At 40.0% G+C, this 21,964-nt stretch overlaps 2 protein-coding genes, 1 long non-coding RNA gene and 1 pseudogene across 10 annotated transcripts in view; 2 read left to right on the top strand and 2 right to left on the bottom strand.

Moving 5' to 3' along the window:
* Positions 1-21,964, top strand: part of LOC103346435 (neuroblastoma breakpoint family member 4) — a 1,612,367-nt gene that overhangs the window by 991,654 nt on the left and 598,749 nt on the right. The gene's annotated exons all lie outside the window — the stretch shown is intronic.
* LOC103346987 (putative neuroblastoma breakpoint family member 5) overlaps positions 1-21,964 on the bottom strand; it is a 344,943-nt gene that overhangs the window by 217,320 nt on the left and 105,659 nt on the right. The window lies entirely within an intron of this gene.
* LOC103346986 (neuroblastoma breakpoint family member 4) overlaps positions 1-21,964 on the bottom strand; it is a 320,087-nt gene that overhangs the window by 234,032 nt on the left and 64,091 nt on the right. The window lies entirely within an intron of this gene.
* On the top strand, positions 12,847-13,758 carry ORYCUNV1R-PS1541 (vomeronasal 1 receptor oryCunV1R-ps1541 pseudogene; annotated as a pseudogene).

The following is a 21,964-nucleotide window of genomic DNA, read 5'->3' as shown; positions in this document are numbered from 1 at the left end:
AGCAATGCCACGGCTGAGAAAGAACTGCTAAGATCAATCCCATTCACAATAGCTACAAAAACAATCAAATACCTTGCAATAAACTTAACCAAGGACGTTAAAGATCTCTACGATGAGAATTACAAAATCTTAAAGAAAGAAATATAAGAGGATACCAAGAAATGGAAAAATCTTCCATGCTCATGGATTGGAAGAATCAACATCATCAAAATGTCCATTCTCCCAAAAGCAATTTATAGATTCAATGCAATTCAAATTAGGATACCAAAGACATTCTTCTCAGATCTAGAAAAAATGGTGCTGAAATTCATATGGAGGCACAAGAGACCTCGAATAGCTAAAGCAATCTTGTACAACAAAAACAAAGCCGGAGGCATCACAATACCAGATTTCAGGACATACTAAAGGGCAGTTGTAATCAAAACAGCATGGTACTGGTACAGAAACAGATGGATAGACCAATGGAACAGAACTGAAACACCAGAAATCAACCCAAACATCTACAGCCAACTTATATTTGATCAAGGATCTAAAACCAATTCCTGGAGCAAGGACAGTCTATTCAATAAATGGTGCTGGGAAAACTGGATTTCCACATGCAGAAGCATGAAGCAAGAGCCCTACCTTACACCTTACACAAAAATCCACTCAACATGGATTAAAGACCTAAATCTACGACCTGACACCATCAAGTTATTAGAGAACATTGGAGAAACTTTTCAAGATATTGGCACAGGAAAAGAGTTTCTGGAAAAGACCCGGGAGGCACAGGCAGTCAAAGCCAAAATCAACTATTGGGATTACATCAAATTGAGAAGTTTCTGTACTGCAAAAGAAACAGTCAGGAGAGTGAAGAGACAACCGACAGAATGGGAAAAAATATTTGCAAACTATGCAACAGATAAAGGGTTAATAACCAGGATCTACAAAGAGATCAAGAAACTCCACAAAAACAAAACAAACAACCCACATAAGAGATGGGCCAATGACTTCAATAGACATTTTTCAAAAGAGGAAATCCAAATGGCCAACAGGCACATGAAAAAATGTTCAAGATCACTAGTAATCAGGGAAATGCAGATCAAAACCACAATGAGGTTTCACCTCACCCTGATTAGAATGGCTCACATTCACAAATCTACCAACAATAGATGCTGGAGAGGATGTGGGGAAAAAGGGACACTAACCCACTGTTGGTGGGAATGCAAACTGGTCAAGCCACTATGGAAGTCAGTCTGGAGATTCCTCAGAAACCTGAAGATAACCCTACCATTCGACCCAGGCATCCCACTCCTTGGGATTTATCCAAAGGAATTTAAATTGGCAAACAAAAAAGTGGTCTGCACCCTAATGTTTATCACAGCACAATTCACAATAGCCAAGACCTGGAACCAACCTAAATGCCCATCAATGGTAGACTGGATAAAGAAATTATGGGATATGTACTCTTTAGAATACTATACCGCAGTAAGAAACAACAAAATCCAGTCATTTGCAACAAAATGGAGGAATCTGAAACACATCATGCTGAGTGAAGTAAGCCAGTCCCAAAGGGACAAATACCATATGTTCTCCCTGATCGGTGACGACTGACTGAACACCAAAAAGGAAACCTGTTGAAGTGAAATGGACACTATGAGAAACGATGACTTGATCAGCATAGCCCTGACTGTTAATGAACAACTTAATACATTATCCCTCTTAGTAGTTTTTTTTTGTCTGTTCTACTTAATATGACTGGTTTAATTCTGTAATTATCACACAGTTATTCTTAAGTGTTGAAAATTAACTGAAATGTGATCCCTGTTAAACATAAGAGAGGGAATAAGAGAGCGAAGAGATGTATAATTTGGGACATGCTTAAGCTGACTTGCTCCAAATGGTAGAGTTAGAAACATACCAGTGGATTCCAATTCAATCCCATCAAGGTGGCATGTACCAATGGCATCTCACTATTCCAAGTGATCAATTTCAGTTCACAGTTGATCATAATAAAAGGACTAAGAGTCAAAGGGAGCACACAAACATGTCTAGTACCTGCTAACACTAACCGATAGAATAAATAAAGGGGAGAGTGATCCAACATGGGAAGCGAGATACTCAGCAGACTCATAGAATGGCAGATGTCCTAAATAGCACTCTGGCCTCAGAATCAGCCCTAAAGGCATTCGGATCTGGCTGAAAAGCCCATGAGAGTATTTCAGGCATGGAAAGCCAAGACACTCTGGCAAAAAGATCTCTGTGAGTGAGATCCCAGTGGAAAGAACAGGTCTTCAAAGAAGGAGGTACCTTTCTCTGAAGGGAGGAGAGAACCTCCACTTTGACTATGACCTTGTCTAAACAAGATAAGAGTCGGAGAACTCAGAGGGCTTCTATAGCCTTGGAAACTCATGACTGGAGCATAGGGAGATTACTGATGCCATAGACAGGAGTGTCAATTGGTAAAGTCAACAACAGGAGTCACTGTGCACTTACTCCTCATGTAGGATCTCTGTCCTTAGTGTGCTGTACATTGAGATTTAATGCTACGAGTACTCAAACAGTATATTTCACTTTGTGTTTCTATGGGGGTGCAAACTGTTGAAATCTTTACTTAATGCATACTAAACTGATCTTCTGTAAAAAAAAAAAGAAATTATCAATCCCAACTTGACTCTCACTGGGATTAAACATGACAATAGGTCTGATCTGATTTCATCATCATTTAAAAAATCATCTATCATTTTTCACTTTATGTTTCTGTGTGGGAGCAAACTGTTGAAATCTTTACTTAATGTATACTAAGCTGATATTCTGTATATTAAGATAATTGAAAATGAATCTTGATGTGAATGGAAGGGGAGAGGGAGTGGGAAAGGGGAGGGTTGCGGGTGGGAAGGACGTTATGGGGGGGAAGCCATTGTAATCCATAAGTCGTACTTTGGAAATTTATATTCATTAAATAAAAGTTTAAAAAATTATTTTTAAGGACCATATTCCAAAGGGGTTTATGTCACACTCAGTGACTTGGATGTCAGAATATCACCATATAAATTCAGGGTATAGGGCCTAATTCCTCCCATAATCAAAGTAATCCCCATATAGAGTCCTAGGAAAGCGCAGGTTGGGTGAGAGTATCTGCATATATAACATTTAAAAAAATTCATTTATTTATCTGAATGGCAGAGTGACAGAAAGGCAGAGACAAAGAGAGAAAGAGATGCTACATCCACTCTTTCACTCCCAAAACAGCCACATTGGCCAGGCTGAATCCAAGATCCTGAAACTCCACATGGGTGTCACACATGGGTGACAGAGTTCCAGGGATCTGGAGCATCTTCCACAAACAATGCATGATCATTAGCAGGGAGCTAAACCGATATAGAGAAGCTGGTGGGGCTGGTGATGTAGTGCAGTGGGTTAAAGCCCCAGCATGCATTACTCGTGTCCCATATAGACTCCTGTTCAAATCCTGGCTGCTTCACTTCTGACCCAGCTCCCTGATAATGTGCCCGGGAATGCAGCAGAACATAGTCCAAGTCCTTGGGCCTCTGCACCTATGTGGGAGACCTGGAAAAAGTTCCTGGTTCCTAGGTTCTGATTGTCTCACCTACAGCCATTGTGGCCATTTTTGGGAATGAACGAGCAGATGGGAGATTCGCTCTCTAGCTCTAGCTCTAGCTCTATCTCTATCTCTATCTCTATCTCTATCTCTATCTCTATCTCTCAACTCTGTCTTTCAAAAAATAATATAAATCTTGAAAAAAGTGAAACAGCTGGAATTCAAATTTGTACTCCTATATGGCTGCTGGTGTTGTAAGTTGTGTCATACTCCACTGTGCTACAGTGCCAGTCACTGTATATATACCATTTTAATAGGCAGTCAGATTGCTTCCAAAAGAGCTGGAACAATTAAGTGATGACCAGCAGTTTCCAAATGCAGCCGCTTTGCTGATCTATCTTCCCTTCATGTTAGTATCCTTTCTTTTTTTGCCAATCTGTTATCATTGTGCTAAATAAAAATCCATTGTTTTTCATTTTTCAAGTAATGCACTGAGTCACCTTCAGTTGTTTGGCACCGTCAAGGAATTTCTCCTTCACAAGTCACCTGCTCATGCTCTTGGCACAGTGGTCAGTTGGCTCCCACCCTAGAAATCCAATTATCTGGTGGTTACTTGTGCTTACACTGATTTATCTTCCTTCTGGACCCACCTAGAGGGAAAATGAGTCCAATCTGTACTTGGAGATCTATAAGGTGTGGACTCCAGCCAGGCATGTGGGAGAAGCTTGTATAGTCTCCAGTTACATCCTCCAAAGTAGAACCACCCTATATTTCTCTACTGTCCTTTATTCCTAGTGAGAATTCTGAATTAGTCTTTTAGTAGATGGGTATGCATCCACTTCAGAGAATGTGGTGACTGCCACTCTCTTTCCATGTCTCAGGAATATCACCCTCTGAATATCAGCGTGATGCAATGATTAAATTTCCATAATTCTCTAGAAACTAAGTCACATAAGACATGACAGGAATGTACCTGGTACTTTGTGTCCAAGGCTGCTGGCTATTTCTGTTTGTGATTTTCTCTTTGTTTCCCTAAAGAAATTCTCCTCATGCCTCAGTAGCCCACATCCCCTGTGTTTGGAAAAGCTCGCAGAATTCCAACTTGTTTCTCCATTTATAAAGCAGATTTCACATTCATCCCAGGAGGTTCTTGTCGTGATATAAAAAGAAAGTGGTCTGTAGGTGCTGGAGTAGGGAAATGGCCTCTTCAGGTATCTGAGAAAATTCTCTGTGTGGTTCATTCCTTCAACACATACATGTTAAGCCTTTTTGTACAGGCAGTTTGAGTCAGTTGGCAAAAATCAAATGAACAACAGACATGGGTCTTTACCCACTTGGGGATAGTCTCTCACAACTAAACTATGCTGATCATGTCCACTGTGTCAGATGTGAGGCCCTTGTAGCCTCCCCTACATTTGCATGCAGCCTCCCATATGATGGCCATCATGACAAAAAAATAAGCTCGAATGCACTTTTGGTCTAGAAAATGTTTGTTCTGTTCCCATGAGACTGTGTGAGATATATGTAGGCTATGTTGGAGAAGGGAGTGACAGAACCTGGATCTCAGACATCCTATCTCTTATGAGAGCAATGAGGTTTGATGCTCCCTCTGCAAAGTAGAAAGGTCAATGAGAGTTGTGGATGGGGGCCCATTCCACTAGCAAAGCAGAGAAGAGTCTGGGAATCAGTGACAACATATGGAGATCATCATCCCTCATGCAGGTGATTCCCATGTGTGCCCATCCTCATTCATCTCATACCCACATTTACCAACCCGTATCACCAGGATACTCAGAATTGGAGCACTGAATTCCCAAAGATGCCTGGAGCCTCAGTATTTGAGTGAAGTCTATTGGGAAAATAATGTCAGGGGATGCTACAACCAAATTAACCTTGCTGGAACAGGTCTGTCACTGGCAAGATGGCCAGAGAGTTTGAGAGGGATTCTTCTGCCATCTAGAAAGAAGGCAGATCAAGGGGCCCAGACCACTTTGGGAGGGAAATAAGGAAAGAAAGACAAGGCCTTTAATTTGCTGCCCACTTACCTTCCAAAAGCACCATATCTGCCATTTGGTTCACATAGCCACCCTGGAACCACCTAGGCACCTTGGAACCTGACGGATGTCCCTCACTGCCCACACTTGGTGTAATTCTAGCTTAATATGGCATATTCTGGGTCTTTTCATGTTATGCACACGCATGCTGACCTTCATTCTCATGTCCCAGTGGTTGGTGCTACCTTCCAACTTAGGATCATTTGTTTGGTTAAAGCCTATTGGTGATTGTGTTGCTTACTGGGTCCCATCTGTGCCCTCCTACAACGATCTCAGCATCTGTATGATGCAATAGAATGATGTCAATGTAATGGGCTAAGCCTGATGTAGGCAGGAATGTATTCTCACTTCATGTTCCATTCCTTGTCCTCAGTAGGAATACCTGATCCTTGGGAATATGTCAGTGTTTCACAACATCCTCTCTGATCCATAGAATACCCCAATTACTCTTCTGAAGAACAGATGTGAGAAGATTTCAGATGGATGTTCTGCTACCCATAGGAGCACTGGTGTAGACCTGAGACCATCTACAGTCCTGAGTACCACCCCCAAGTGATCCTGGGAAGTGCTGGAATACCAGGACTGAACAGGGACTAGGACTAAGTTAGTGAATGTGGTCTGAGACTTTGTAGAATCCTACACCAAGAGTTTTGCCTCAGGACTAACTTTTCTTATCCAGGAGACAGGGTTTTTTCTTTCTTTCCTTTTTTTTTTTTTTTTTTTTTTTTTTTTGCCAAATCAGGAAATTGTAAGTGCTCATGTTGTGGAAGTAGAACTCCCTGTAGACTTGAAGTAAAAATGGTTCAGTTAAAGTTGGGATGGACTAAGGTGACCAAACTGAGAGCTCCCTTCTGTAGACTTTCCGGTCACTGAGAACATAAAGCAATGTAGCTGTAAACTCATCTGTGTAATTCGGATCCATGGGTCCACAAATAAAAATAATTTGAACTCACACAATTACCTATTGCCCTCATTTCTATTTTCCCCTCTCAACAGAAACAGCTTCCAAAAATTTCAGAACCTATCTGTGATAGACAATGCCATTAGCAGGAATCTGCGTCAAGGTGAAGAAGTTGGGGGATGGGCAAATGGTTTGGAAAGAATAGGAAGGAATGAAGCTGGAAGGGGCACTGGGTCGGATGCAATTTTTTAAAAAAGATTTATTTATTTGAGAGACAGAGAGGCAGAGAGAGAGAGAGAGAGAGAGAGCGCGCAGAGAGGTCTTCCATCTGCTGGTTCACTCCCCAATTTGCTGCAACAGCCTGAGCTGCGCCAATCCAAAGCCAAGAGCCAAGAGCTTCTTTTGGGTCTCCTACGTGGGTGCAAGGCCCAAGGACTTGGCCCTCTTCTACTACTTTCCCAGGCCATAGCAGAGAGCTGGATTGGAAGTGGAGCAGCCAGGACTCGAACTGGTACCCATATGGGATGCCAGCACTGCAGGCGGTGGCTTTACGTGCTACACCACAGTGGCGGACCATAAGTATAATTGTTGAGGCTGGTTGGGTGATGACAAATTCTTTGAAATTCTAGTTTTTTTGAGAGGTTCTTTATTTCACCATTTTTAAACTTTTATTTAAGAAATATAAATTTCCAAAGTACAACTTTTGGATTACTGAGGCTTTTCCCCCCATAACCACACTCCCACCTGCAACCATCCCTCTCCCACTCCCTCTTCCATCCCATTCATCATCAAGATTCATTTTCAATTATATTTATATGCAGAAGATCAGTTTAGTATATACTAAGTAAAGATTTCAACAGTTTGCACCCACACAGAAACAAAGTATAAAGTACTGTTTGAGTACTAGTTATACCCTTAATTCACATAGTACAACACATTCAGGATAGAGATCCTACATGGGGAGTAAGTTCACAGGGACTCCTGTTGTTGATTTAAGAATTGACAATCTTAGTTATGACTTCAGTAATCACCCAAGGCTCTTGTCATGAGCTGCCAAGGCTTTGGAAGCCTCTTGAGTTTGCCAGCTCCGATCTTATTTAGACAAGGCCATAGTCAAAGTGGAAGTTCTCTCCTTCCTTTAGAGAAAGGTACCTCCTTCTATATGGCCCAGTCTTTCCGCTGGGATCTCACTCACAGGGATCTTTCATTTAGGTCATTTTTTGCCACAGTTTCACCATTTATAAGTGAGAGCTTCACCTGGTACAGTATCTGGCCTGACAGGTTTTTTTCTTTAAGGACTTTGCCTCTATCTCTCCATTCTCTCCTCTTCTCTCGGATTTTTGATGAGAAATCCGAGTCACGGCACCATTATGTCGCTCCCCGTCTTCGTGGAGGAATGACACTAAATCCTGCCTAGGCTTTTTATCCGAGTCACGGCACCATTATGTCGCTCCCCGTCTTCGTGGGGGAACGACACAGGACCCTGCGCTGTTCTTTTGTCTGCTCGGCCCTCCCCGGGTTTGCTGCTGGTTCTTCCCGGGTTGGCTACCATCCCTTCCACCTCCGTGGAAGGGCGGTTCCCCCTGGCCACTTTCCCCACTTCTGCAGGGGAGCGGCACACCGCCGGCCGGCTCTCTCGGGGCTGCACAGTTGTTGCTTCAGATAGACGTTCCCCTTAGATGTTCCTGGTGCATGTTGTCTCTCTCCTCCTTTATAGTCGTCTTCCGCCAATCCCAACTCGGCTGCCCACATGCCAAGTATGCTGCTCTCCTCCAATCAGGAGCAGGATCAGCTCCTGGAGGTCATCACTCAAGTTGGCAAGAGGCAGCTGCGTAGAAGCTGTTTCCTCCTCTCCCAGCACCATATTGTGGGAGAGCAGATGCATAGAATAAGTCTTAATTCCAGTAACTTAGTCTAGTCCGAGTTGCTCCCCACAAGAAATCTGTTTTTAATCTAATTGGAGATCCTTTGAAGGTAATCTATTGTTCTTCCTTTGCACAATTTTGGATCTCTTGCTTGCTTTGTCGTTTTTTTTTAAGGCACACTATTTTCCTTTGTCATAGGACTGAAGGATTAATGAAGATACCATGATGACTCAGTTCTTTCTCTGAAACGGTAGATAAATTCAGATCCCCATATATTCTGTTCCATAGACAAAGAGGATATTCATCAAGCTTATCTGGCTATGAGGAGTGTCATTGAGAAAAATGAAGCCTTTCATATCTGACTGTGGTCACAGGTCCCAAACCTAGTGCCATCAGCATCCCCGATGTGCCAACATCCCCAGTGCTCACCACTGAGCTCCCACACACATACACACACAAAGAAAACCAATCAAAATCCCTCAGAGGAGCTCCTTCCTCCACTATGCCCTCTCTGAATACTCTGTGACTCACTTGGGCTGTTCATGTTGACAAATCTCCACTTTCTGAGACATCCAAGATTAGACCAAATCCAGGCTACATGTAACCTGGGTGGAACTGACAGAGGAGAAAGAAGGGTACATTTCAGATGGGAAAAATGAAAAGAAAGCAGAAATCTTGTCCATAGATGTCCTTCTTAGACATTTGTATAACCAAACACTGTTTTCTCTCAAATTTATTTCTGGTTATTTGTGGATATGACTGCATTCCCTGTGGCCAACATTCTTACTAAGGTGGACAATCATAAATATGTGAGACATTGGATCTCCTAGTAAGGTCCCTAGGCAAGCAGAGTTAGCATCCTCTGAAACCTTGTATTTAAGGAAAACTCTTGGGACACTACAAAGGACTGTTGGTTCAGGAATATGGCAGAGGAGACCTGCCACCTGATTTTACCATTCTTATGCATTACTCTGGAGAATGCAAAATCGCTAGCATCTATAGCAGCAAAATCATGCATCATGTCTGAGTATGAGCCATAAAAGTCACACTTAGATTACATACATGTGATGATGTTAGTGTTGTGGCACAAATCTCCTAAAATATTTTTTATAATAAAGATACATCAAAGTATACTACTTATTGGCTTCCTCCTCTTGCCTATATCACTCCTCGCACATCTCTTCTGTGCTTCATAGAATCACCCAAAGAAACCCCTTGCACTCACATTCTTGTCTTGTGATACTCCAAGTTAAAAGAGCAGGTTAAAGCCCTGGCCTGAAGTGCTCGCATCTCAAATGGGTGCCAGTTCCAGTCCTGGCCGCTCTTCTTCTGATCCAGCTCTCTGCTATGGCCTGGAAAATTAGAAGATGGCCCAAGTCCTTGGGGCCCCTGCACCCAACTTGGAGACCCAGAAGAAGCTCCTGGCTTTGGATCAGCCCAGCTCTGGCCACTGGGGCCATCTGGGGAGTGAACCCGTGGATGGAAGACCTCTCTCTGTTTCTTCCTATCTCTGTAACTCTGTCTTCCAAATAAACAAAATAAATCTTAAAAAAATAATTTTCAAAAAAGTTTTTGTGAAATATAAATGAGATGCATATCGCACAATAGTAAATAGTGTGGATGATATTGTTAAATATCTTCACATCATATTTAGGTTAATTTCCCTCATAAAACCATAAATAACACAACCTTATACAGTTCTCTGTGTAAAACTGTAAAAAAATAAGCATCAGTCTGCACACAGGATTGAATTATTGTCCATCCAGGAATAGTATATTCTAAACTTAAGGAAATCTTCATAACACCTTGATGCAGTGCACAAAGTGAATAACTTTTAGTCAGATCTGGTGAACTGCAGGCAACAGGAAACGTTGTGCACCAATCCCCATGTATACTACACTAGGCGGGTAGGCTTCTATTTAGGTCAGCAATGGGTTGAACTATTCCAGCCTGAGTACCTGGGAAGGACAGCCTTCTCTAGGCTAAAAAGAAACAGCTCTATGTATCATGCATTTAACTTAGCATTTAAGACTCTTGCATGCTATGGGATTAATTCCTTTCCCAGATCCTGACTCCAGACTCCTGTGCCCTCTGGGGCACAGTGATTGCTGAAGTTATTGGGTTTCTGCTACCCACATGTGAGAACTGGATTGAGTTTCTGCTTCCCAGCTTTGGGTCAATGTTGTTATAAGCATTTTGAGAGTGAATCAGCAGATGGGGCCTTTTTCCTACTGTGTCTCTCTCTCTTTTCAAATTTCCTCTCTCCCTACATCCAAATTTCTCTGTAATTATTGCTTTTAAAATAGATTATTTTAGAATAAGAAAACAAATGTTACCATTTTAAACTCAAAATGTTAGAGAACAATAATCCAAGGCACAGATTTGACTGTGCTCAGTGGGGTAAAGATTTGCCTGAGGGAGAATTATGGCAAAGAGGAGATTTTTGGACATTACAGATATATAGAATTTGTTCATTTATAAGATTCCATTTTTCTATAACCCAGTTTGTGAAATGAGCAACACTGTGAGTAGAATTGGAGATAACTGTGCGTTCATAATACACACTGCCTTGGAAGCCTGGCGGTTTAAATCTGAGTAAGTGACCATGAGCAGGTCAGTGAACTTCTTAGCTCATTATGCTGCTAAAAATGGATATATTATTCAGTCCTCCAGAAATGAACCTGCTGAATTAGGTTGTTGACAGGGAAAATGCAAACATCATTCTAGTCACAGTGCAGGGGCTGTAGCCCAGAATATTGTCCCATGGAGGAAATATCACTTTTCCTGAGTAAGCTTTGAGAATAAAACTTTTTTTTAATTCATACAGAGGTACAGAGTACTGCTGCATTTTACTCAGATCCTGAAACCACTGGGAAACAAGTGTGGAGCCCAGCTGGTGTCTTCTGAAGCAGTGGGGATACCTTAAATGATCTCCTTATTTCAAAGGGAGGGCTACTGTTTTCTTTCTGTCTGTTGGCAAGGACTTTGAGCGAAAGCAACTCACATAGACACACATAGCTTCGGGAAATGAGCCCACACATGGGAAATTGTGGAAGCCAGCTGCTCCTAATTGGGAAATTTTAGTTTTCGCTGTGTGAATCTTACTCCCAGTGACCCCAAAGAACAGGCTATCCTGCTTCTATAAGTGATGAGACAGTTATGAGTCTTATGGGAAAAGAGCTGATGTCACCCCTTTCTTATAACCCCAGCTTGGAGCCTCATCTCACATGGACTTACAGGGGAGACTCACCTGAGTGAGTGTTTGTTTCTGTGGTTTCTCACAGGGAGAGCACCAGGCAGTGGTGGGAAGAAGCAGAATTTGTTTCACTGAAATGTTAGGAGAATACTCATCTCATACTTTCGAATTTAGATCTTACTGTATCATAACTATTCACAGTAGATGTGTTCAGAAATATGCATGTCAGATTCACTAGTTGTGTAAACTCATAAATATAAAATTTATTGGATTATGAAATTTTCTGATGTATCTGAGTTGGAATTTTACTTAGTTTTTCTTAATTTAATTTTTATTGCTCCAGCAACACACTAACTCTGAACTAATTCACAATGTGATGGAAATGTTTGTTTGTTCTTTAAAATTTATAGCTCTCTGTGAAATATTTCATATTTTTCTGAGAGTTTTAACCCAAGGCATTATAAAACATGAGTTGTTTTCAAAAACAACAATAATTTTTCCATGTGTTCCTAAATAAATTTCTGTTTGTTCTATTACAGTAGTGACAAGTCTTCTGCTATAATGGTTATGAATCACAAAAGGAGTTTCTGAGACAGCAGCTAAACTGTGAGATCCTGGATCATTTTAGGTGGTAATGTAATAAGGATTTTGTAATGATTCCCGCAAGGATATTCCACATACTGGGAATATCTGAGAGTGCATGACAAAGGAAAAATATGGTTGCCTATGAGATCAGAATTGCTAATATGATAATTAGAAACTATGATATTAGCCAGAGTTAGTCCAAGTAGATTTGGTATAATTACAGGAGTGCAAAAATATAGAAATAAGATAGATACTCGAAGTTCACAAAATGATTACATTGGACAGAGACACATATTACTTGTTCAACATTTGTCATGGTGAATATTTTCCTGTTCCCCAAAACAACTACCAACATTTTTCTGATCGAATACCAGTGTGAAATGTTATATTCTTATCACTATTTTATTGCTAAAATTGAGTGCATACAGGATAAAAAGATATGATTTCTCAAAATGGAGCCCAGATAAAATAGGAATCTAGATAGTATGCATCCTGTAAGGGCACTAGTGTGGATGTGTTAGGGTTTTACATTTATAATTTGTTTGTTGGAGAATATAATACAGAAGCTTAATTAATAAGAATCTAAATCAAAATACTTGAGTATATAAAAGAAAACTCTTTAACATAAAATGAGACAGAACCATGGTGATGTAAAGGTTGATTCTTTTTTACAGGTATAAACATATTTCCTATATGCCATTAAAATGAACACCCCTTCCACTTACGCTATAATAGACAGATACTTTTTAGTCCAGTTTGGGATTGGAATTTCAGCCAACTCCTTCCTCTTTCTCTTCCACATCGTCACACTCCACCAGGATCTCAGGTCTAAGCCCATGAAACTGATAACCTGTCACTTGGCTCTTGTCCATGAAGTGATGCTCCTCACGGCAGTGCCTTTGTCCTTTATGGACCTGAATTTTTGGGATGCACTCAAATGTAAGGCCTTGTTCTACACAAACAGGGTGATGAGGGACCTCTCCATCTGTGTCACCTGCCTCCTGAGCGTCATCCAAGCTGTCACCATCAGCCCCAGCACCTTCTATTTAGTGAGATGTAAACATCAATTGACAAACTACATTATCTGCATTTTAATATTTTTTTGGTGTTTCAATTTGTCTTTCAGTAGTAACATAATCTTCCTCATTGTGACTTCTTCAAATATGACTCAAAATAATCTTCGTATTACTAAGCACTGCTCACTATCTCCCATGAATTCCATCATTGGGAGGCTATATTCCACTCTGACAACATTCAGGGATGTATTCCTTGTAGGAGTCATGCTGCTCTCAAGTGTGTACATGGTGACTCTCTTGTCCAGGCATCAGAGGAGGTCCCAGCACCTTCTCAGCACCAGCCTCCACCAAACAACCTCCCCAGAGAAAAGGGCCACACAGACCATCCTGCTGCTGGTGAGTGCCTTTGTGGTCACCTACTGTATGAACCACATCGTGATGTCTATCTCAGTCTATGTGCTGTGGACATATAACCAGGTCCTTCTGAGTATTCAGAAGTTTGCCCTTAATGCTTATGCCACAATCAGTCCTTTGGTGCTTCTCAGTTCTGATAAAAGAATAGTCAATATTCTGAAAAATATTCAAAGGAAGTGCTGCTAATTTTAGTAACTTGGTGTTGGTATATTTTTCCTGAAAACTATGTTCTTCTAATAGCAGTTAAATTATTCAAAATGTATGATTTTCTATCAGATTTAAATAAAATGTGTAGTGACTTTCTTATACCTAAAGACTTTTAAGATTTGATGCTACACAAATTATGTATGTTCTTTTCTTCATGTGAACCATGGATTGATATCAATATACCATTTCTCTTCTTATTTCATTTATTTTTAGTTAATGTAAGAAAACACTTATTTCTTCTGGCCTTGTACCCTAAAATTCTCCTGTCAGTAATCACATCTCTATGTGTACTTTTGAAAATGTTTTGCTCACTTTATGCATTTAATGTGTTTTGACTAAGTGTCTAAGTCTGATTTGAATAATGCCCTCAGCATGATTAATTCCATGTCTTTGGTCTATGTCTCCATCCAAGTAGTTGAGGTCTTCTTTCCTCACATCTGTGGGTGATCTCTAATTTTATTTCACTGCATTTAAATGTTTTCATCTTTCTTGATGTCAAGCAGTATAATTGTTACTTAAGCATTTGACTGTGTTTTTTGTCTGTTTGGAACACTGCATTTTGTATTTCAAGGATTTTTAATTTGAGTTTTGAATTAAGATTATTTAAATCACTCATTCCTTGAGTTTTGCCTTTGTTTCTTTTCCTATGTTCTAGGGAAACAGATTTTGAACCATCATGCTGCTTTCATGTTTATGTAATCATGTACATATTTCCTATGACTTCATGTCCCTGCACTGTATTTGACCAGATTCATTGCTGTCAGTATCTCAGCTCACCAGCTGTCTCATGAGCTCTTTGTACGTTACATTTTAACCCATGTTTTATATTAATTTTATTTCTTTTTTATTTTTTATTTTTTGACAGGCAGAGTGGACAGTGAGAGAGAGAGAGACAGAGAGAAAGGTCTTCCTTTGCCGTTGGTTCACCCTCCAATGGCCGCCGCAACCGGCACGCTGCGGCCAGCGCACCGCACTGATCCGATGGCAGGAGCCAGGAGCCAGGTGCTTTTCCTGGTCTCCCATGGGGTGCAGGGCCCAAGCACCTGGGCCATCCTCCACTGCACTCCCTGGCCACAGCAGAGAGCTGGCCTGGAAGAGGGGCAACTGGGACAGAATCGGACGCCCCAACCGGGACTAGAACCCGGTGTGCCGGCGCCGCTAGGCGGAGGATTAGCCTAGTGAGCCGCGGCGCCGGCCTATATTAATTTTATTTCTAGTATTTTCATTTATTACTTTCTCTTTGGTGCTTTTCCAAATATGGCTTACCAAAAATAGTTTCTTGCTTTTTTCACATTATTCTGTTTATTTTTTCACATTGTTTTGACTAAAATTATTAAGGATAATTCTTTTTTTATTTTTAACTTTTATTTAATGAATACAAATTTCCAAAGGACAGCTTATGGATTACAATGGCTTCCCCAACATAAGGTCCCTCCCACCTGAAACCCTCCACTTTCCCATACCCTCTCCCCTTCCATTCACATGAGGATTCATTTTCAATTCTCGTTATATACAGAAGATCAATTTAGCATACATTAAGTAAAGGTTTCAACAGTTTGCTCCCACAGAGAAACATAAAATGAAAAATACTGTTTGAGTACTAGATATAGCATTAAATCACAATGTACAGCATATTAAGGACAGAGATCCTACATGAGGAGTAAGTGCACAGTGACTCCTGTTGTTGACTTAACAAATTGACACGCTTGTTTATGGCATCAATAATCACCCTAGGCTCTTGTCATGAGCTGCCAAGGCTATGGAAGCCCCCTGAGTTCACTGACTCTGATCATATTTAGACAAGGCCATGGTCAAAGTGGAAGTTCTCTCCTCCCTTCAGAGAAAGGTACCTCCTTCTTTGATGACCTGTTCTTTCCACTGGGATCTCACTCACGGAGATCTTTCATTTAGGTTTTTTTTTTTTTCCAGAGTGTCTTGGCTTTTCATGCCTGAAATACTCTCATGGGCTTTTCAGCCAGATCTGCATGCCTTAAGGGGTGATTCTGAGGCCAGAGTGCTATTTAGGACATCTGCCATTCTATGGGTCTGCTGTGTATCTCACTTTCCATGTTGGATTGTTCTCTCCCTTTTTTATTCCATCAGCTAGTATTTGCAGACACTAGTCTTGTTTATGTGATCCCTTTGGTTCTTAGTCCTATCATTATGATCAATAGCTAAGACCTGGAACCAACCTAAATGCCCATCAACAGTAGACTGGATAAAGAAATTATGGGACATGTACTCTATAGAATACTATATAGCAGTCAAAAACAATGGAACCCGATCATTTGCAACAAGATGGAGGATTTGGAAAACATGCTGAGTGAATTAAACCAGTCCCAAAGGGACAAATATCGTATGTTCTCCCTGATTGGCAACAACTAACTGAGCACCAAAGGGGAAACTTGTTGAAGTGAAATGGACACTATGAGAAACAGTGACTTGATCAGCTCTTGTCCTGACTGTTGATGTACAATATAATACTTTATCCATTTTAGTATTTTTTTGTTCTAGTACCATTGGTTGAACTCTGTAATTAACACACAGTTATTCTTAGGTGTTTAAATTTTAACTGAAAAGTGATCCCTGTTAGGAATTTGGAAAACATTATACTGAGTGAAATAAGCCAATCCCAAAGGGACAAATGCCACATGTTCTCCTTGATAGGTGACAACAAACTGAGCACCAAAAAGGAAACCTGTTAAAGTGAAATGAACACTATGAGAAACGATGACTTGATCAGCATAGCCCTGACTGTTGATGAACAACTTAATATGTTATCCCTCTTAGTATTTTTTTTGTTTGTTCTACTTAATACTTTTGGTTGAATACTGTAATCAATACACAGTTATTCTTAAGTGTTGAAAATTAACTGAAAAGTGATCACTGTTAAATATAAGAGTGGGAATAAGAGAAGGAAGAGATGCGCAATTCGGGACATGCTCAAGCTGACTTACCTCAAATGGTAGAGTTAGAAACATACCAGGGGATTCTAATTCAATCCCATCAAGGTGGCATGTACCAATGCCATCTCACTAGTCCCAGTGATCAATTTCTGTTCACAATTGACCATAATGATAGGACTAAGAGCCAAAGTGAGCACATAAACAAGACTAGTATCTGCAAATACTAGCTGATAGAATAAAAAAGGGAGAGAATGATCCAACATGGGAAGTGAGATACACAGCAGACACATAGAAATGGCAGATGTCCTATTCAGCACTCTGGCCTCAGAATCACCCCTTAAGGCATGCAGATCTGGCTGAAAAGCCCATGAGAGTATTTCAGGCATGAAAAGCCAAGACACTCTGGAAAAAAAAAAAAAAAACTAAATGAAAGATCTCCGTGAGTGAGATCCCAGTGGAAAGAACAGGTCATCAAAGAAGGAGGTACCTTTCTCTGAAGGGAGGAGAGAACTTCCACTTTGTCTATGACCTTGTCTAAATATGATCAGAGTTGGTGAACTCAGGGGGCTTCCATAACCTTGGCAACTCATGACAAAAGCCTGGGGTGATTACTGATGCCATAAACAAGCGTGTCAATTTGTTAAGTCAACAACAGGAGTCACTGTGCACTTACTCCTCATGTAGGATCTCTGTCCTTAATGTGCTGTACATTGTGATTTAATGCTATAACCAGTGCTCAAACAGTATTTTTCACTTTGTGTTTCTATGTAGGTGCAAACTGTTGAAATCATTATTTAATATATGCTAAACTGATCTTCCATATATAAAGAGAATTGAAAATGAATCTTGATGTGAATAGAAGGGGAGAGGGAGCTGGAAAGGGGAGGGTTTCAGGTGGGAGGGAAGTTATGGGGGGGAAGCCATTGTAATCCATAAGCTGTACTTTGGAATTTCATATTCATTAAATAAAAGTAAAAAAAAAAAAGACTGAAAGAGAGAATCTTCAATCTGCTGGTTCACTCTTCAAATGACTACAATGGCCAGAGCAGGGATAATCTGAAGCTAGGATCCAGGGGCTTCTTCCAAGTCCCTCATATTGGTGCAGGGGATCAAGTATTTAGGCAATCTTCTGCTACCTTCCCAAGACATGAACTTGTGCTCCTATTGCATATTCGCACCACAGATGGCAACTTTACCCACTACGCCACAGCACCATTCCTGAGAATTGTTTTTCTTTTCCCCATGAAACTTAGGTGTCTTATGTTAGCCTTTTCAATTAGATATCTACTTTTCCTGGGTTCGTTTATTGTAAAGGCTGTTGTTTTTATACTACAATCTACCATTTCATACCCTTGCTAAAAAAATCACCATAAAAGTTTCCATTGACTATTAAAATTTATTCTATCGGTCTGCTTGAATTTAGCCTTAATACCAGTAACTCAGGTTTGATAGCTGTTATTTTGTAATAAAAATGTGTACCTGTCTATTTAAATCCCAAGATTTAGTTATGCCTTTTAAATGAAAGGGATACAAATTGTAAAGGAGCAAGTCAAATTATCACTGTAAATGACGTGATCCTATACATAGGGAAACTAAAATTCTCCACTAAGAGACTACTGGAACTCATGAGAAAATCTGATAATGTTGCAGAATATGCATGCATTGGAATTGTGTGCATATATATTTACTACAATCACATCTTCCTGTTGAATTGATTCCTTAGTCAATACAAAATGTTCTCCTTTGTCACTTTTAAGAGTTTCTGTGTTAAATTCTATTTTGTCTGGTATGGCGTGGATACATCTCCTTGTTTTTGCTTTCCATTAGCATAGAATACATATTTCTATCCTTTCACTTTCAGCAGCCAGGACTAGAACCAGCAGGCATATGGGAAGCCAGCACTGAAGGAGGAAGCTTAGCTCACTACACCACAGCACCAGCCCCCAGTCTGAATCTTTTAAGAATTAGGCAATTTCAACCAAGATTTAATTAACTAGCTCCTATCATTTTCCATAAGTATTTCCATTTTTGTTTTGGATTTCCTTTGCACTTTTACTTGGAGGCTTTCTGCCTTCACATTCTTTCATAATGAGTGTAGCATATCCTTAAGCATCATTTTAAGACACTTGTAAGGACAAGTGGTGACAAATTCCTTCAATTTCTGTTTGTTTTGGAGGGCTTTATTTTACCTTCATTTATAAATGAGAAACTTGCAGGGTATAGTATTCGGGGTTGACAGTTTCTTTCTTTTAGAAGTTGCACAGCATCTCTCCATTCTCTCCTAGCCTGCAGGGTTTCTGATGAGAAATCAGCTGTTAGTCTATTGGGGATCCTCTGAAGGTAACCTGGTAACCTGGAATTTCTGTCATGAACACTTTAGAATCTTGTCTCCATGTTTTGATGTTGAAATTTGACTATGTTTTGTGATCAAATAATTCCAATCATGTCTATTAGGAGTTCTGTGTACTTCCTGTATTGGATGCCTCATCTTTCTCTAAATTAAGAGATGTTTTCTACTATTATTTCACTGAAAAGGCCTTCCAATCTATGCTCTTTTTCAATTCCTTCAGGAACTCCTAACATGTATGTTTGTTCATTTAATACTTTCGCATAAATGTCAAACACTATTTTCAGTTCTTTTTTTCTAATTTTTTGTCTGACTGAGTTATTTTCAAGGATTTATATTCTAGCACAGATATTCTTTCTCCTAACTCATGAAGTCTCTTGTTGAGGCTTCTGGAATATTTTCTAGTTGACATATGGGATTAATCATTTCTAATATTTCCATTTAATTTTTCTTCAATATCTCTCTTGGCATAATGTTTTATTCATATTGTGTATTTATTTATTTATCTCAAAAATTCATTTCTACATGTTCTGAGTAATCTTATCATTCTTTTGAATTCATTCTTCTGGCATTTCATCAATCTCTTTATCTTTATATTATAATAGTGAAGTGTTCTGTGCTCCATTTGAAGAGTCATATTGTCTTCTTGTTCTTGTTTCTAGAATTTCTGTGTTTATTTGTGTGCATTTGTGGAGACACTTAAAGTTTTTCTCCTCTAATGGATTTTTTCTTTGAACTATAGCTCTGTGACTGAGTGGAGCATTTGTTCCTTCAGTGGATATCCAGAGGCATGTGATGGGTGGGGCCACAGAGCTCTGACAAGTGCTCAAGTATTGGGTGAGATTACAGAGTGGCATATAAGTCAGGCAAGGTAGATCTCCTCTATTGTCAGTTGAGAGGTAGGGTAGATCATCTCTTAAGGCATAGTACAGCCTCTCCTCCTCTATTCCATGGTGATAAGTGCCTGTGGTTATCCCACAGTGGCTACAGTCCACAGCTATACAGATGCATGAACTGCACAAAGGATCTATGGAGTCCTCAGTTTGAGCATGGAACCCTCTGCCATGACCCTCTCCAGGCAGTAGAGGAGCTCTGAGCCTCTGAGTCAAGGCACAATGATTGCCCAGAGACCCAGATGCACCCCATGCCCTATCAGGTAGTAACAGAATTCCCACAGTCATAGCACGCAAGGCTCCTATGGTCACAGGGTGCTGGGGATCTACTCTCAACCCCACATGCTGTCCTGTCCAAGAAGAAAATAAGGGCATCCCCAAAGCCAGATGCATGTGAGTGCTCCACCTTGGCAGTTTAGACAACACAACCTGTAATAGCATGGGGGGGGGATGTGAGTGCCTCATAGCCCTAAGTGGGTGCACCACACCCTGCTAAACCTCTAGACCAGACTCAGAGTCAACAGGGAACACAGATTGATCCCTCTGATAAAATTGTCTAGTCTCATGTGTAGGATCTGCTGCAACCTCTTCTGGGTTTATGGTGATGATTTTTCCATTCTGGTCATAGGGAATCTTTGTGGAGGGATGCTTTTCTTTCACAAGGTTATATGGATACCCTACCCACCTTAGGAACAAAGTCAGTGTGGTACACAAGGTTCTTTCTCAGGTAATATTGTAAATATAGGTGCTGTTACAGTCTGAAATTGCTTTCAGAACCTGGTATCTCTTCCAACTCCCAGCTGCAAGAGTTATGTGTGGTGTTTATGTTCACTGTTGCGTGTGTTTGCTGTTCACAGTGCTCCATGGCATATCTGTCCTTTCTGTGGAATTTCCACTGCAAACGCCTCTCAACCTCTGCCCAGGAATGCATGTCCTTTGCTTTACTTCTGTAATCTTCTCCTTTTCAAAATCAGCAAGTCTTTTCTTGTTTTTCTTGCACAAAAGAAATGTCAGACAGTCATTGGATTTGATTCAGACAATGAAAGTAGGTCGTCTATATACTCAATAGATATATCTTCACCTGAACAGTTTTTCAGGGTCTTCTTTTAGATGATTAATTCAAGGCATTCAAGGATTCACTATTTTGTAATCAGCTCACTTGTGAAAGGTTGATGTCTCCATGTGAATGTGGTGATTCCCTAAGTAAGATCTGTTGGTCCTCCAATATATTCTTTACATTTTTTAAAATTATGCCATGTGCAATTAAAACTAGTTCTTTTTTGTAATGTGGAGAATTTAATTTCATTTTCTTGAGCAGTTCCCTCATTATTGAGTAGACTGGAAAAAATGGAAATTGTTTTCTTGTTCCTAAACTTACAGATGAAGCCTAGAATCTTTCACTACTCCATATGCTTTTGGTTATAGGTTTTCACATTAGATTTTCAGGTGATCTCATGAGCTTCTTGGAGTCTTATCACTAATGTATAAGAATATGTCTACTGGTTTTCTTTAACTCTTAAAATTATAATTTTGCTCCTTCATTTATATATTTTGCATTACCTCAATTGTCTTTGATAGTATGAAGTGTTAAATTTGAAAAACAAAATCAAATACTTGATTATAATAATGTATAATAATTTTTATATTTTACTGGATCCAGTGTGTTAGTATTTGTAAAGGTTACTATTTGTTTTCATGTGGAATATTGGTCCATTGTCTTCTTGATTTGTAATGCTTTTTAAAATACATTTATTTATTTGAAAGTTGGGAGAAAGAGATAGAATATGAATCTTCCACTTACTTATTCACTCTCTACAATGGACTGTGCTGGTTAAGACAAGATGAAGAGCCTGGAATTTCATTTGTGTCTCTCATGTAGATTTCAGGGGCCCAAGTACTTTAGATGTCATTCACTACATTCTAGGTACATTAAAAAAGGGCTGGGTCTGAATCAGAGAAGCAAGAACATGAACTCGCACTCTGATATGGGATGCCAGCCTCACAAACTTTATCTTAACTGGCTGCACAACAAAGTAACT

The sequence above is a fragment of the Oryctolagus cuniculus genome, chromosome 12 (genome assembly GCF_964237555.1).
Source record: "Oryctolagus cuniculus chromosome 12, mOryCun1.1, whole genome shotgun sequence".
Classification (NCBI taxonomy): Eukaryota; Metazoa; Chordata; class Mammalia; order Lagomorpha; family Leporidae; genus Oryctolagus; species Oryctolagus cuniculus.
The sequence above is the reverse complement of the archived record's forward strand: the minus strand, read 5'-3'. Positions and strand labels throughout refer to the sequence as shown.